General features: G+C 36.6%; 1 protein-coding gene across 2 annotated transcripts in view; it reads left to right on the top strand.

The window, feature by feature from the left end:
- Positions 1-13,056, top strand: part of LOC126842985 (roundabout homolog 2-like) — a 153,399-nt gene that overhangs the window by 55,989 nt on the left and 84,354 nt on the right. Inside the window, exon 2 of one of the 2 annotated variants that reach the window (XM_050580257.1) lies at positions 8,268-8,306. The exons of the other annotated variant lie outside the window; for it this stretch is intronic. The gene's annotated coding sequence lies outside the window, so the exon portion shown is untranslated. The remainder of the gene's footprint in view (positions 1-8,267; positions 8,307-13,056) is intronic. 2 annotated transcript variants of the gene reach the window in all.

Below are 13,056 nucleotides of genomic sequence, written 5' to 3'. Positions count from 1 at the left end.
CACCCCAAAAATAAATGCCCGAAAAATTAAAGAACAGAACCGAGGCATAGTTCCATATAGAAAACGTTTTTTGAGCCCAACATAATATTATGAAATGTATCAATAACGGCTGTTTTATACAATATAATATAATATATACTAAATCCGCCTTGTTAGGTAATAAAAAAAATACCATAAATTCACCAATACCGTTAGATTCGCCTATTCCACAACATGCATGTCATTTAATTATTAATGAAATATATACAGCAAACAATAGTAAAAACCATAGGAAATCTGAGGACCTCGGAATTTATAAATTAAAACAAATTAAATGAATGATTATAGTAACATAAGTTGTAGATTCTTTTTCTTTTTTTTTTTAAGAGGAAACTGACTATTTCCATTGGAAACTATTTCATTTATTACATTCTAACGCAATCCTATCTCCAACAATCACATGTATAATTACATTCCATTTGAAACACACAACATTGGTCGATAACATGCGCGGTCGGGTTGCACGTGCAAGGTAAATATTTGGGGTTTACCCTGTTGTTAAGACCGAGGCAGTTTATATACAATATATATTAATATTATGTTGGTTGCCGACGATTGTTACCGTTTACCTATTTCATGATTGGTACGCGGTATAATACCGCATTAAAACATAATTAAATGGAATCTAATAAAATATTAACTACACAATGAATTGCGTTTTAGTTAAATATAATTGATGTTTGTCAATAAAGTGTTTTGAAAAACGTCCAATCGCCAACAATCGTTTACCAAAAACCAATTCAATCATATTAATTTTGGTATAACGCGTGAGTGTATTAGTCTTATACCGTGGTGGGGCAACCGTTTAATACCGCAACTAACAATTACATAACAAGTACATTTTTCTGATGACCGATGACTGATATCAACCGGACAATTGAATACGGTCAAAATGTCTTTTGTTCAATTTGTTGAAGACAAATTCTCAAGAAAAAAAATATGGAAATTTTCACATGTTTTTTCTTCGGTTCGGCATCACGTCGCTCCATCCCCTTGCCACCCTCTCCGCCCTTTGTACGTTGCTGACATACTGTTTATGCGATGGAACTTTATTGCTCTGTATCGAGCATTATGTAATTATTATCGATATTTTAGGGCGAATTTCATGTTTTACCCAGTTACATAATAGTATGGCTATTTTTATAACGCTTAAAAACGTATATACCTACAAGCGAAAGTACACAACACAACACACCCTCTTACTGTGGTATTCGTGTGTGTCTGTTTCCTCATCTAATTGTGTTGTTCGCGAGCAGTCCACGCGAGCAGTTGACCGTTTTACCTGCAAAGCTTTTGTACCTACTATGTTAGCAATACATATTATATTATGCGTCTGCCGCCGTTGATCCCATTACCGCCGAAACCCTCTTGTTTCGTGCGAGAGGCCCTTGCTCACAGTAGTAATCATATAGCTTTCTCCCCATTGGTTGGCCAGTCCATTTACTCCGGACCAGTGTAATTTATCTGATATAAGTACAAGACTCCAATGCACATTGTCCACACCCCAGGTGCGCGTCCGGGACGGCTAAAATTGAGTCGTTATCGATATAGGTAAGTCCCTTGACATTCGTGTCCAAAGGCAATTGGCTGATACACACTCTACTTTATGTTATATCGTTGTACAATATAAATTACAACCGTGGAACGAATAGTAGTTTCGGTTATTTCTACAGAGACCAGAGATTGAGGGGGGAAATAATATGGGCATGAAAAAAGTTTATGCATTTGTACTTAGCACATAGTAACATATAACAGTACAATATTAGAACAAACGATAAAAGCAATAATAATTTATTGTGGACGGTTCAAAGTTTGACTAAAGAAGGGAAGGGCTGATTTTTTTTTCAAATCGTTTAGCCCTTTAAAGAGTCTTTCAAGTCTCAGGTACGTCATTCAGGGTTTATTGACTTGCTACATTGTGAAACCAGTATCTTCTAGGCTTCGAAGGTAAAAAAAAAAAGACACAATTTTTCTCGCTCGTTAAAGACGGGCTTTATGTATGTATTTTATTGCCGTTGCAATCGTTAATAGCATTTAAGTATACATATAAGAAGTATCCGGGCAATAGATCCGGCACAATGATAAACTGCGATGGCGAATCGTTGGCGGATATGCTTTCTTCGGGTTAACATTTTTTTTAAATTTAAATATCTTATCTAGCAGATGGTCTCGGTTCGCTTTGTTTATGTCGTTTTTTTTTTTTTTTTGGAAAACGGGTACACGCTCATCAACGTCTGGGGTTTCGTCTGACTGACAGGAGATGTGCAGCACAATGATCCGACGTTGGCACGCGCGTCCGACTTTACTTAAGTGTATCTCTTCTACTATATACTTTGGACCGTTGACCTAAGTCGGCCTAAGTACAGCGAGGAGCCTCCCCAACGGTGTGTGTATACAAACGGTTCTCACGTGTGCAGTACTCGGGTGGAAAACAAAATGTGGTTAACCCCCAAGAGTATATAATATCATATTGAAGACAACACTGTAAGCAGTGCAAAACCCTACCAGAGTTGGACAAAACACATACCAAAATTAATTTATATTTAAAATATCAGGTTATTTGAAAAAGGCAATTAAAAACTTTTTTTTAAAAATAAGAATGTATTTCAAATACATTCATCAAACTAAAAAAAAAAACAAATAAACTTTTAATTAAATATGTTTCCCGGAATCGGACAATCGTTAACACATTAACAAAAAAAAAACTATTACAAACACATAAAAAAAAAAATTTATTTCATTTGTCCGTTTGACTGCACATTATATTTTGAAAATATTTTTTAAACATAATGAAAAGATTGCAATGGTTTGGAACCACATGTTCAACACATCACGGCTCTGCGGTCGACGGCGTTTGTAAAATAATAATATATTAATTCAGCGTTACATGTCTTTTTTTTTTTAGTTGGGACGCCAACCTAAAAAACACAATAATATATTGTCTATAATATATAAACTCGTTTGTTTATACTTTTCGACCCGGGCAATAATAATAAATAATAATATATAGCCGGACTCTGTTAATTGGTAGCTCAAGACGGATGTGTATCGCACGCAGTTGCCATAAGTGGTTTAAAAAAAACATTTGAAGCGTAATATATTATATTCGGTATTTTAGCCGAAAGCATCGCCATACTAAGTTAATGTTTAGACAAAGAAGGTTTTATTTTTTACAAACAAAAAAAATATACATAAATATTAAAGTCATCGCGTTGTGCGACAGCGAAGCGTACAAAAAAAAATTAATAATTTATGTTAAGAAGTAAAACTCTTACCAACAATAATTGTTATAATTTAAATTTAGACTTTTGCACTTATCTAACTATAAAATAACAATTATGAATGAAAAAATGTAAACTGGTAATGAAAACAAAAATAAATATTAAAAATGACTTATACCTACTCGTCCTTGCCAAAACCGTCCAATTGTGCGTTTTTTTGTACACACTATAGGTAATACTGTTTGACCAAACTTTTTTGTTTATTTATTTATTTTTTATCGGTTTTCCCCCGGGCCCGTCACACAATGTTCTCGTTCAACAATATAATATACACACTGTCTGACCTACCTATTTATACATGCAATCCTGTTTGTGTACGTGTAAAGTTGTTTGTCCTGTATTTTGTTTTTATTTTCAGTTAGTCTTGACAGCATAAAAAAAAAAAATAGAAAAGGGTTTTTGCACTTTCAAGCCGCACGTCCAGGGTGTACAAGTTGGTATTTTACACAAATAAAGAATTTGTTTAACTTCTACGGTTCGTTTGGTTTACCCTACTTATCCCCCGGCTGCAAAATCCTCTATCTCGGTCCCTCTTCTATTCACTCCACACTCATCCTTGTGTTTTTGTTCATAACATCTTCACAGGCCTACCGTCTATACCTTTTGATCTCTACTTAGGCCGGGGCTGTGTGGCCTAGTCAGGAAAGCGATAATTGGCGGCCTAATCAAACCACACCATTTGCTAGTGTATTGTTTTTGTAAACGTTTTCAATCACTTTGAAAGTCTTAAACTTGTTGCACCCCATCTTCGAACAAACCTATATTACATATTTTAACGTTCGTTATTGTAAATTTAATCATCCTTTGTTTTTGCCATTGAATTTTGAATGCCGTCAAGATAGTATAACAACCGTGCCGTTCAAAAAATGTACATGATATTTTATAGGAATTCATTCACCCCGTCAAGGCCCCTCGTCGGTGCCGTTGGGGATGTTTAACCCCTCGGGTACTGCAGCAGAGCACCGACCGTCTTGTGATGCCGGGGCAAGTATTAAATAACGTTCGGCCGAAGAAAACTTTTCCAAGTACAAGGGAAGAAAAAAAATAGGAAACGCTGCCTGCAGTATTTTGGGGTTCTTATTTTGTATCGATTTTCTTATGCGTCCAAAGTGAATCCCTCCTGTCGAGTTAACCCTCGCATTATCGTTTATACGTGTGGCCGTCTTGTGACCGTATATAAGGTACCGTGATAGTGCAACGCGTCTTATGGTAAAAGATCCCTTTGCCCAAGTGCCCAGCACGTCCTATGCGTCGACTGACCCTTCCAAACCGTGTGTGTGTGTTGTGTGTATACATGTACAGTGTACATGGACGTTTTATCCTGGACTCATTATTGCGGCAGAGAGGTAGAGGTAGAGAGAGGTACACGTCCGGCCAAGTGAGAGTTCCGGTTTGTTAAAGGCGAGAAACCAAAGAAATACCCTGTTTGAGAATTTAGGAATGCCACTATATTATTATAGACAAGCCACGATCAATCGGACGGTAACGTTTTGTCGAATTCATCGCCAAAAATACATATAGGTAATAATAATTTATTTTTATTATTAGTTTATTCCTAAGACTGTTGGTAGGTAGGTACAGCTTATTCGGCGTACGTGCCCGGATTACTTATAGGGCGGCAAACGTCTCGTTACGGATGCCAAGTAAGTGCTGCCCGTTCGGGAATAGCCAAACCCGAAGAAAATACCTTTTGTTTCTATGTAATATACACGATTTGAACGTTCATTCAATATTATAAAACCTTAAAAAAAAAGAAAAAGAAGTGTTTTCTATTATGCGAGGACCAGCTTTTCTCTACCGGACCTACTTAGGGCGACTTTCGGTTTACAGCATGGATTCAAAATACGTTTTCAAAATAAAATGTACACTACATATTGTTATAACTACAACAAACGTTGATTTAGGTTGTTGACGGTAGGATAGTCTTATAGCTTAAATATGATTTTGAACTTGTAACAACAAACAAAAGGCTCGACTTAACTTTAAAACGTTTTAATTATACAACTTATATAACTGTCGACAATTTGACTCAACTTTTGTTGTACTTTTATAACAACTGTGTGCATTTTGGTTTTTAAAACGTTTTCAATCTCTGCTTTACAGTATTTATTATACAGTGACATGCCAATGTGCTGCTTGTAATGTGTGTGTGTGTCTTTTAATGTAAAAAGATATTTGCATTATTTTTTCGCACGATATCCGGGCGCCTCGAAAATAAAGACTGAATTTTAATGATTAAGTAAAAGCGGAAATCGAATTTCCCCTCTCGGCCCCCAAGTCAAGGCGCAACAATAAAACATCCGAAAAATATTGTAATAAAACAAACCCGACCGCCGACAAACGATTTTATTCATTAGGTTTTCTAAAATATTTTATACGTGTACAAACGTCTTAAACCGAATTGTATTATACCCTCGAGGACGGTATTGAATACCAGTTTGAATAACAATCAGCTGAACCGCGGAATCTTATTATAAATTACACACCGAAGCTTATTTTCTTATTTGTTTTATGCAAAAAAAAAAAATCAAACTCACATAAAAAATGTAAATCACCATTTCGGCAGTCGTCGAATCCTCTTTTAGAACCAACTCAGAAAAAGTAAAGTTTGTACCATCCTTAAAAAAAATATATTTATCAAGTATCTTTTTGCGTCTGAAAGATGTAAAACACAAAAATATTTGTGTGGTATAATTTAAATATATTTAATTATTTTACTATATATAAGCACAAGTGGGCACATTAATAGTATTAACAACCGAGAAGTTGGTTAGCTCATAATCAAAGTAGTTATGGTATATTATAGACAACTTTATTAATATAAAGTGAATTGTCCGTTAATATTCGGGTTGTCAATACAACACAGCATACTAATATTACATTAGCCGGTTACCTGGTAAAGTGTATACGTGTCAGGAAAAATACATTTTATCGATTTAACTATAATATTCTTATTCTAGCTAATTATTTACCGGTGTACACTCATCAGGAATTAAACAATAATTACATTTTGTCTTGCACGTGTTCAGCTCGAGTCAATGTTAACACCGTACAAACCATAACTGTTGTGTAGTTAAACATTTTAAAAATCAAGTTTAACATAATATCTTAAATGGAATAAACATACTAATTACAACATTTTCTCGCAAATTAGACGTTTTTTTTAGTTTAAATTTAAATTATCCAAATTCAATTAAGTTTCAAACTGTCTTTGCACCGAAGACCCAAATACACACACACACATACATTTCATGCAAAACACTTGATCAACGATTGCTCAACGTGTTCTTGTAGCAGTCAAATGTGTGTGCAGACTGAAATAAATATGACAACATTTAACGTTGAAAATCCCCTTTGGGTTTCCGTTTCGAGTTAACCAAACGGGATTGTATTGCACAACTCTTGCTCGCTGTAATGTCGTCTCGTCACGAAATGATTGACGTTTATAACATATTTTGAATTTAAATGGCATCGCTAGAGCACACTAGTAGCTGTCATCAATCATATATCGTTTGAATCAAAAGCTTTTCGTCTAGGCTTTCTCTCTCTCGAGGTTTACCGTCGTCTAGCCCGTGAAGATATATTATGTTAGTTAAAAAAAAACAAAAAAACATCACTGTTCGAATAATATTTTATAATATAATTTATCATATTTTACAACGGTCCGTCTAAAAAGGGATTTGGCGCGCGCCAAAAGCCGAGTCTGAGCTTTGGTTGAATATTATTTCTGTAAACCACAAATAAGCTGACACTCGCTCATAAAAAAAACACACCCTACCATTATTATTATTATTATTATTATTATACCTGACAACAAAATAACAGCTACAGCGTAATGTCACTCCAATTGTAATATTGGACTTTTTAAAGTAACAACATTACAAGATTACAAAAAAATTATTAAATAACATACTCGACGAGTCTGTTTCTTTAAAAAAAACATCTAGTGCAAGACTTTGGTTTGTTTGTCTATTGTTTTACAATTTATTTCAGTTAGTCGCTTCAGAGATAAAAATGATGCGAAAATCAGACGGTACTTTATCAAACGGTAGTTTTAGTATTTTATATATATATATATATTTATATATATTTTATTAGTGTCCAAAGCGTCGTAAGACGGATGAACTTTTTCAACAGCTTACAATACAAGTGTAGTTTTTATATGACATATTTTACGTTTATTGCAACGCTATAAAAACATCTTCCATTGATTTGCGCTTATTTGTTATTTGTTGACGGAATCCAGTTCAATATTAACTCTTCAGAATTAATAAAAAGATATTATAATAGTTTATTATGTCTATGCATTGTTGTGTGTAAAAAAAGGCTAAACTTTATTTAAACAATTCTGGTTTAACGATTAACCAACAAAAGTCTATGTTTATTACGTTCAGTATAAATACAAAGAAAACTAACGAAGAGATAAGCATGATCCACTTGAGTGAATTTTAGGACCCTGCAAACCATAACAATTGCTATTGATAAACATCTCAAATGGATTCTGATTGGATAACATTTCCTCACATATTGATTCGATTAAGTGTCCATTGTGCAATTTAATATCAACCTAAATAATCATAAAATGTTAAGGATTCAACGAATAATTAGCTGTATACTATTTAGCGAGTTTGATGTTTATTTTTTTAAAAATGTTATTGATTTTTAGTAAATTAGATGTATGTAAACGTTTATTGGTTTGTACATAATTCTATTATTTGTTTACTATAATCTATAATTATAATTATTAATAATATAGATGTTTAACTCACCGTTTTCCATGACAGGCTATGCTCATTGGGGAGGTGCCAATTTGTCACGCTAATATATAATGTTTTTTGTAAAATGTATGTTTGCATTGTTGTTGTTATTGACAATTAAAAAAATATGATTATTATTATTATACTGTATTCAAATAATTATATGGTCGTTTTTTTTTATCTGTTGCAGGTGAGAATATAGAGTCTACTCGAGTAACCTTGTCGGCAGGTAGTGTACTATTATTTTATATTGTTATAATATGATTTCTCAGCAATAAATTTTGCTCATAAAACCGACCGACGATAAACTATAGCAACGGCGGAATAATAATAACAATATAATGGGCGATGAAAAATAAACTAAAGAGTAAACATAACAATTTTTAAATAAAACCAACAAAGAGGTTTTAATTAGTAATATCGATTGTTTTTTTTCTACGTATGGAGGTCAATAAAAACACGGCCCTTTATTTTTTTTTACAAAAAATAAAAACAATAACTTTGTGTAATTTGTTATGTGATACCTACTGACTTAATTAAGACATTTCCAGCGTGTTTTCCTTGTTTGTTTACCAGTCGGCCGTTTTTATTAAGTCGTTATGAAGACGTGGAATATAATAGTGAAATTGTTTTTTGCGACAAAAGACAATATTGTCTTACCGAGAACAGTAGACCAAAAAAAAAATCACGGCTATTGTGTGCTGTCATAGCGTGTGGTGTATTTTGTTTTGTACGATATTGTAGTATTAAATTAAAAACAATTTCGGGCTTACAACCCGGCGACGGCACCGGAAATCCTAGGTATTTCTCACTAGGTAATACTTACCCTTAAGAAGCACACCGAGATCTTCTTGAAGGGGGGGGGTTTCCTTTAGATTCCTTCTTAGATTTCCATTTGGGATTTTATTTAATACAAATTTTACATTTAGTAAAATCAAAATAACTAATATACAGTAACTTGACAATATAATATCATGGAGGAGCATTGTCCAATAAAGCTAACTGTTGTGTCTGGTGCTCGTGGTGGCCAGAATAGAAACACAAATGTAAGGTCCTACTTGACAATTGTTTTCTTCTTTTTCTACCAACTATGTAAAACGTTTATGAAATTGTCAAATGCTTCGATTTTGGATTTGATGTGTTTTTCACGAACGGGGATCGATATCGTGTATGTTTTTATATTGAAAAATGGCCGAAAAGGTTTAGGTCTTATCCAACAAGGGAACCCTAGATTATCCGGTTGGACTCTTGGGGCGTTTGCCGGGCTTTTGCAGTTGATGGCTTAATATATATATATGTATATACATAATATCTGTTCTCTCTTCAGCAATTCAATCGCGCATTGTAATAATTGCGCATCGTTGTAAGGGTTTAATAAAATTGAAAAAAATAACTCGGTCGTGTGCGGATTCCTCGTGTGAAATCGCTCGGTCATCCGGTATAATTCCCACTTCCCCCCCCCCAAAATATAAAACCTTTGAAAAGAACACCAAACCGAGAGAGGAGAGGAAAGAAGGTGTAAGGGATTGCAGCAATAATTCCGTTTTACACCGGCTGCGCGATCGCCGTTTTTGCGCTCGGGTTTTCCCATTTTTCGCGGCGTTTCCCCTTTTCGAAGACGACGGTTTTTCCTTTATGTTTCCTCCGACGTCCTCTGGGAGCAGACGCCGCGGTTGCTGTGTGGCCTTGGCGTTTTGGAATGCCAAGGAATTCGAGGGTTGTTTGCGAGAAGCGCTCACACACACACACACACACACACAAAAGTTACAAAAACACCACCCCTAAGGGTAGTTTTTTGACGTGAGTATAAAATTTGCCGACGGACAGAGGGTGTGTACAGACAGAAGAGTATATAGGTGTACACGCATACATAGGTGCGGAGGAGGATAGCACGGGATGTGGCGGGAACAACGGGATTGCGACGGGGTCTGATTGGGGGTGGGAGGTGGCGAGGGCACAGGAGGGGTGGATATATCCTATATAATGAATTCTTCATCCCCTTTTGCTCGGTCGCCCGTCTCTTGCAAACTAATTACGGCGTTATAGAGACACTGTTGTTGTACACGCGCTATCTGGTCTTGACGATAAAGCCGTCAAAAGCCATTATATATGTATATATATAATATAAAGCCGGGCAGGAGGTGCGCTACAGAGTTATAGAATTATCCTGATTTAAATATCAATGCCGCCAAAAGTTTTAATCTGATTTTTAAGAATCTTAAGAACCAAAAAAAAAAAATGGCGGCAATGACCGCTCGAAAAGTCTTTCGGGTTGACACTCGGTGTTAATGATATATACCTATTTTTTTTTTTTTTTTGGTATACTTAACAATCGAACGGCAGGCGCTCTGAAAAAACGAAACTCGTGTCTCGACACCGAGCTAATTAATTCCGACGTCTCGCAGTGGTATTAAATGTATAACGTCGAGATGTAGGAATTCAACAATGACTACCAGAACAATAATACAATATGTATATAGTACAACAATAATAACGTCTACACGTGCTAGTGTAGATCTGGTTATCGTACCAGTTATAGATGAACATGAACCGATAGTAATATTTCAAATATATCATATTACATTAAAAAAAAATCTATAGCTAACTAAAACCATTTATCTATCATCAACTGATTATCTAAACGGATATATCCGGAGCCTTGTTTGTCATAACTTTCATTACCAGTAAGACTCTTCTTTAATTACCCCGGGTTATCGAGACTGTGCCTAACTTCGTACATCGGTCAGAGTACAGTGTGACAATGTTTTCAGGATTAATAGGTTTTTCATATATATAGTCGATTTCGCCATCTCTAGAATTGATTAGAAAGACACACTGCTGCATTAAAGCTATGGTGCAACCGATATTTGATATCCCGGTCAAATGACCCGACACAGTACCTTAAACGTTTTCAAAATCCAAACGCTATTGGCGTTGCACACGTGGAATGCAGTGCGTTTGCTTGTAAGAATAGAGTTGCTGCCTATAGTAGTAGTGTTTGTGGGCTAGTTATGTCGACCTTATCTGTCGGGTTGAATGTTGTATTTTGTTATGAATTGGTTATCGTCGGAGTGCTGCGGCTGCTGTGCCCGTGTGTACAAATAGCGTCGTCCTGTGCAGGTTAACCTTTTATTCTGAATTTCGAATCCGCCCCCGGGCTATTAATTAGTCTTGTCTGTCCGTCCGTCTCTCTCTCTGTTGATTACAAACGACGACTTGCATACTGCACAAACACTATTAACCGGCCGTATATAAATTACATTATATTATTGTGTATATTATGATATTGTAATTTATGATATTCCCGCCCGTATATTGTTGCGTTGCGGACGGGCCAGGCTTTTACACACGAGCGCGTGTACACCGGCAACGATCGGTAGAAGAATGTATACACTATAAGCTCTCCCGGGTATACATAAACATGCATTGTAATAAAGTCCAAAAAGATCCGAAAAGGAAACACCATAAATTCATGATGGGTGGCGCAAGTAGATGGCGGAGCTGTGTAACGGAAGTCTGTTTACATTCCATAATCTCCAGAGTTATTTTCTCACTCTCTCACTCTCTCTCTTTCTCTATTGTTAGTCATGTGTACTTAAACATTGTCGCGGCGTAAATAAATTACACCCTAAGACGTGAGGGAAGAAGATGCTATGTGCCGCCCTTGGGAAATCGGCGAACGGTATATATGTTTTAGCAGCCCTCTTCTGTCCTAACCGAAAACCGCTATTCTCCATATCGTTTGACGGCCCCGTGCAATTGATTTGAACCTCAATGAGACGTGTGGTCAATTTAAATGGCTTGCAACGCGGATAGGAGCGCTAGTAGTTAATAGAAACAGATGCGACCAAATTATCTTGAATTGTGTTCAAAGTACGTTCCGAAAATCGGCTATCTTTCGCACGAGACCAATGCCGCCGATGTGTTTCCGTGTATAAAGCTCCGGATTTAGCTGTCGCCGGCTTTGTTAATGTCGAACGGATGCAAACGACACCGGACGCGGATGTTTAAAAGTTTCCAGAGTTTTCGTTGTTATTATTATTTTTTGTTTGGCCGTCGTTGATTTTGGAAACGGAGCCCGACGATTTGTCTTCCGGTCACACAATGCGACGAGCGGGGGTCGTTTCTTCTTCAGTGACGTTTCCTCGAAAGCCATAAGAACTCTGCTGTTAAACCGAGCACAGCCACAGAGGGGACGGGTGCCCGTCATTAGCACGCGCCCGTCTGCGGATGATTGATGCCGTTCGATGCGGACCACGACCGACGTGGCGATAATGGCGGTCACGTCGTCGATGCTTATTATTATTATTATTATCATCCTCGCATTAGCCAAATGTCGTGTGAAAAACCGGTAACCCGTTTCGATCGACGGTCGCATGTGGAACGACTTGTGCGGCGTTTGATCGATTGACCATTGTCCTATTCGCGCGTAGGAATAGAATAAACAGCATGATGTCGCCACCGAAGCTCATTTAAACTGTGTACACCTACCTATGCACCTAGCATTGATCGTCATTTTCCCAGGACTGCTTTTCAATCAAGCCGGACGCTATCAGCTGGACAGCCAGCCGTCAGGGTAACAGCTGTGTCGTCCAATCGTGAATCCTCTGCCGTCGCAACTCGGTGTGAATCAGCTGACCCACAGTCGAATCGCATATCAGGTTCACGTTCCCTGCAAAAACAAAATCCGACTGTCCTAAAGCAGAGGGTTTCAAAGCTTCATTCACTCTATATCGACTGTCGACAAAAAGCCTAGCAATGTTGGTAAACTAAAAAAGCGACCTATTGTAAAAATAAAGCCAACGATTAAGGATCAAACGTCTTCAACAAGAATTTTGCCTGCAAAACGCTTATAAGAGACATTTTTTAGTAGTCCTGACAGATCCAAACTAGAACCTTCGATCAGTTAAGTGAAGTCTTGTGATTAGTAGCTGGTTCTCGGTGTAAAGCGTTTAAAATGGTCCAGGTTGTACGAGGTG

This window comes from Adelges cooleyi, unplaced genomic scaffold, assembly GCF_023614345.1.
Source record: "Adelges cooleyi isolate 19-005CV unplaced genomic scaffold, UGA_ACOO_1.1 ACOO_flye_CR_arks_rails_tigmint_CR_PRNA_574, whole genome shotgun sequence".
Classification (NCBI taxonomy): domain Eukaryota; kingdom Metazoa; phylum Arthropoda; class Insecta; order Hemiptera; family Adelgidae; genus Adelges; species Adelges cooleyi.
The sequence above is the reverse complement of the archived record's forward strand: the minus strand, read 5'-3'. Positions and strand labels throughout refer to the sequence as shown.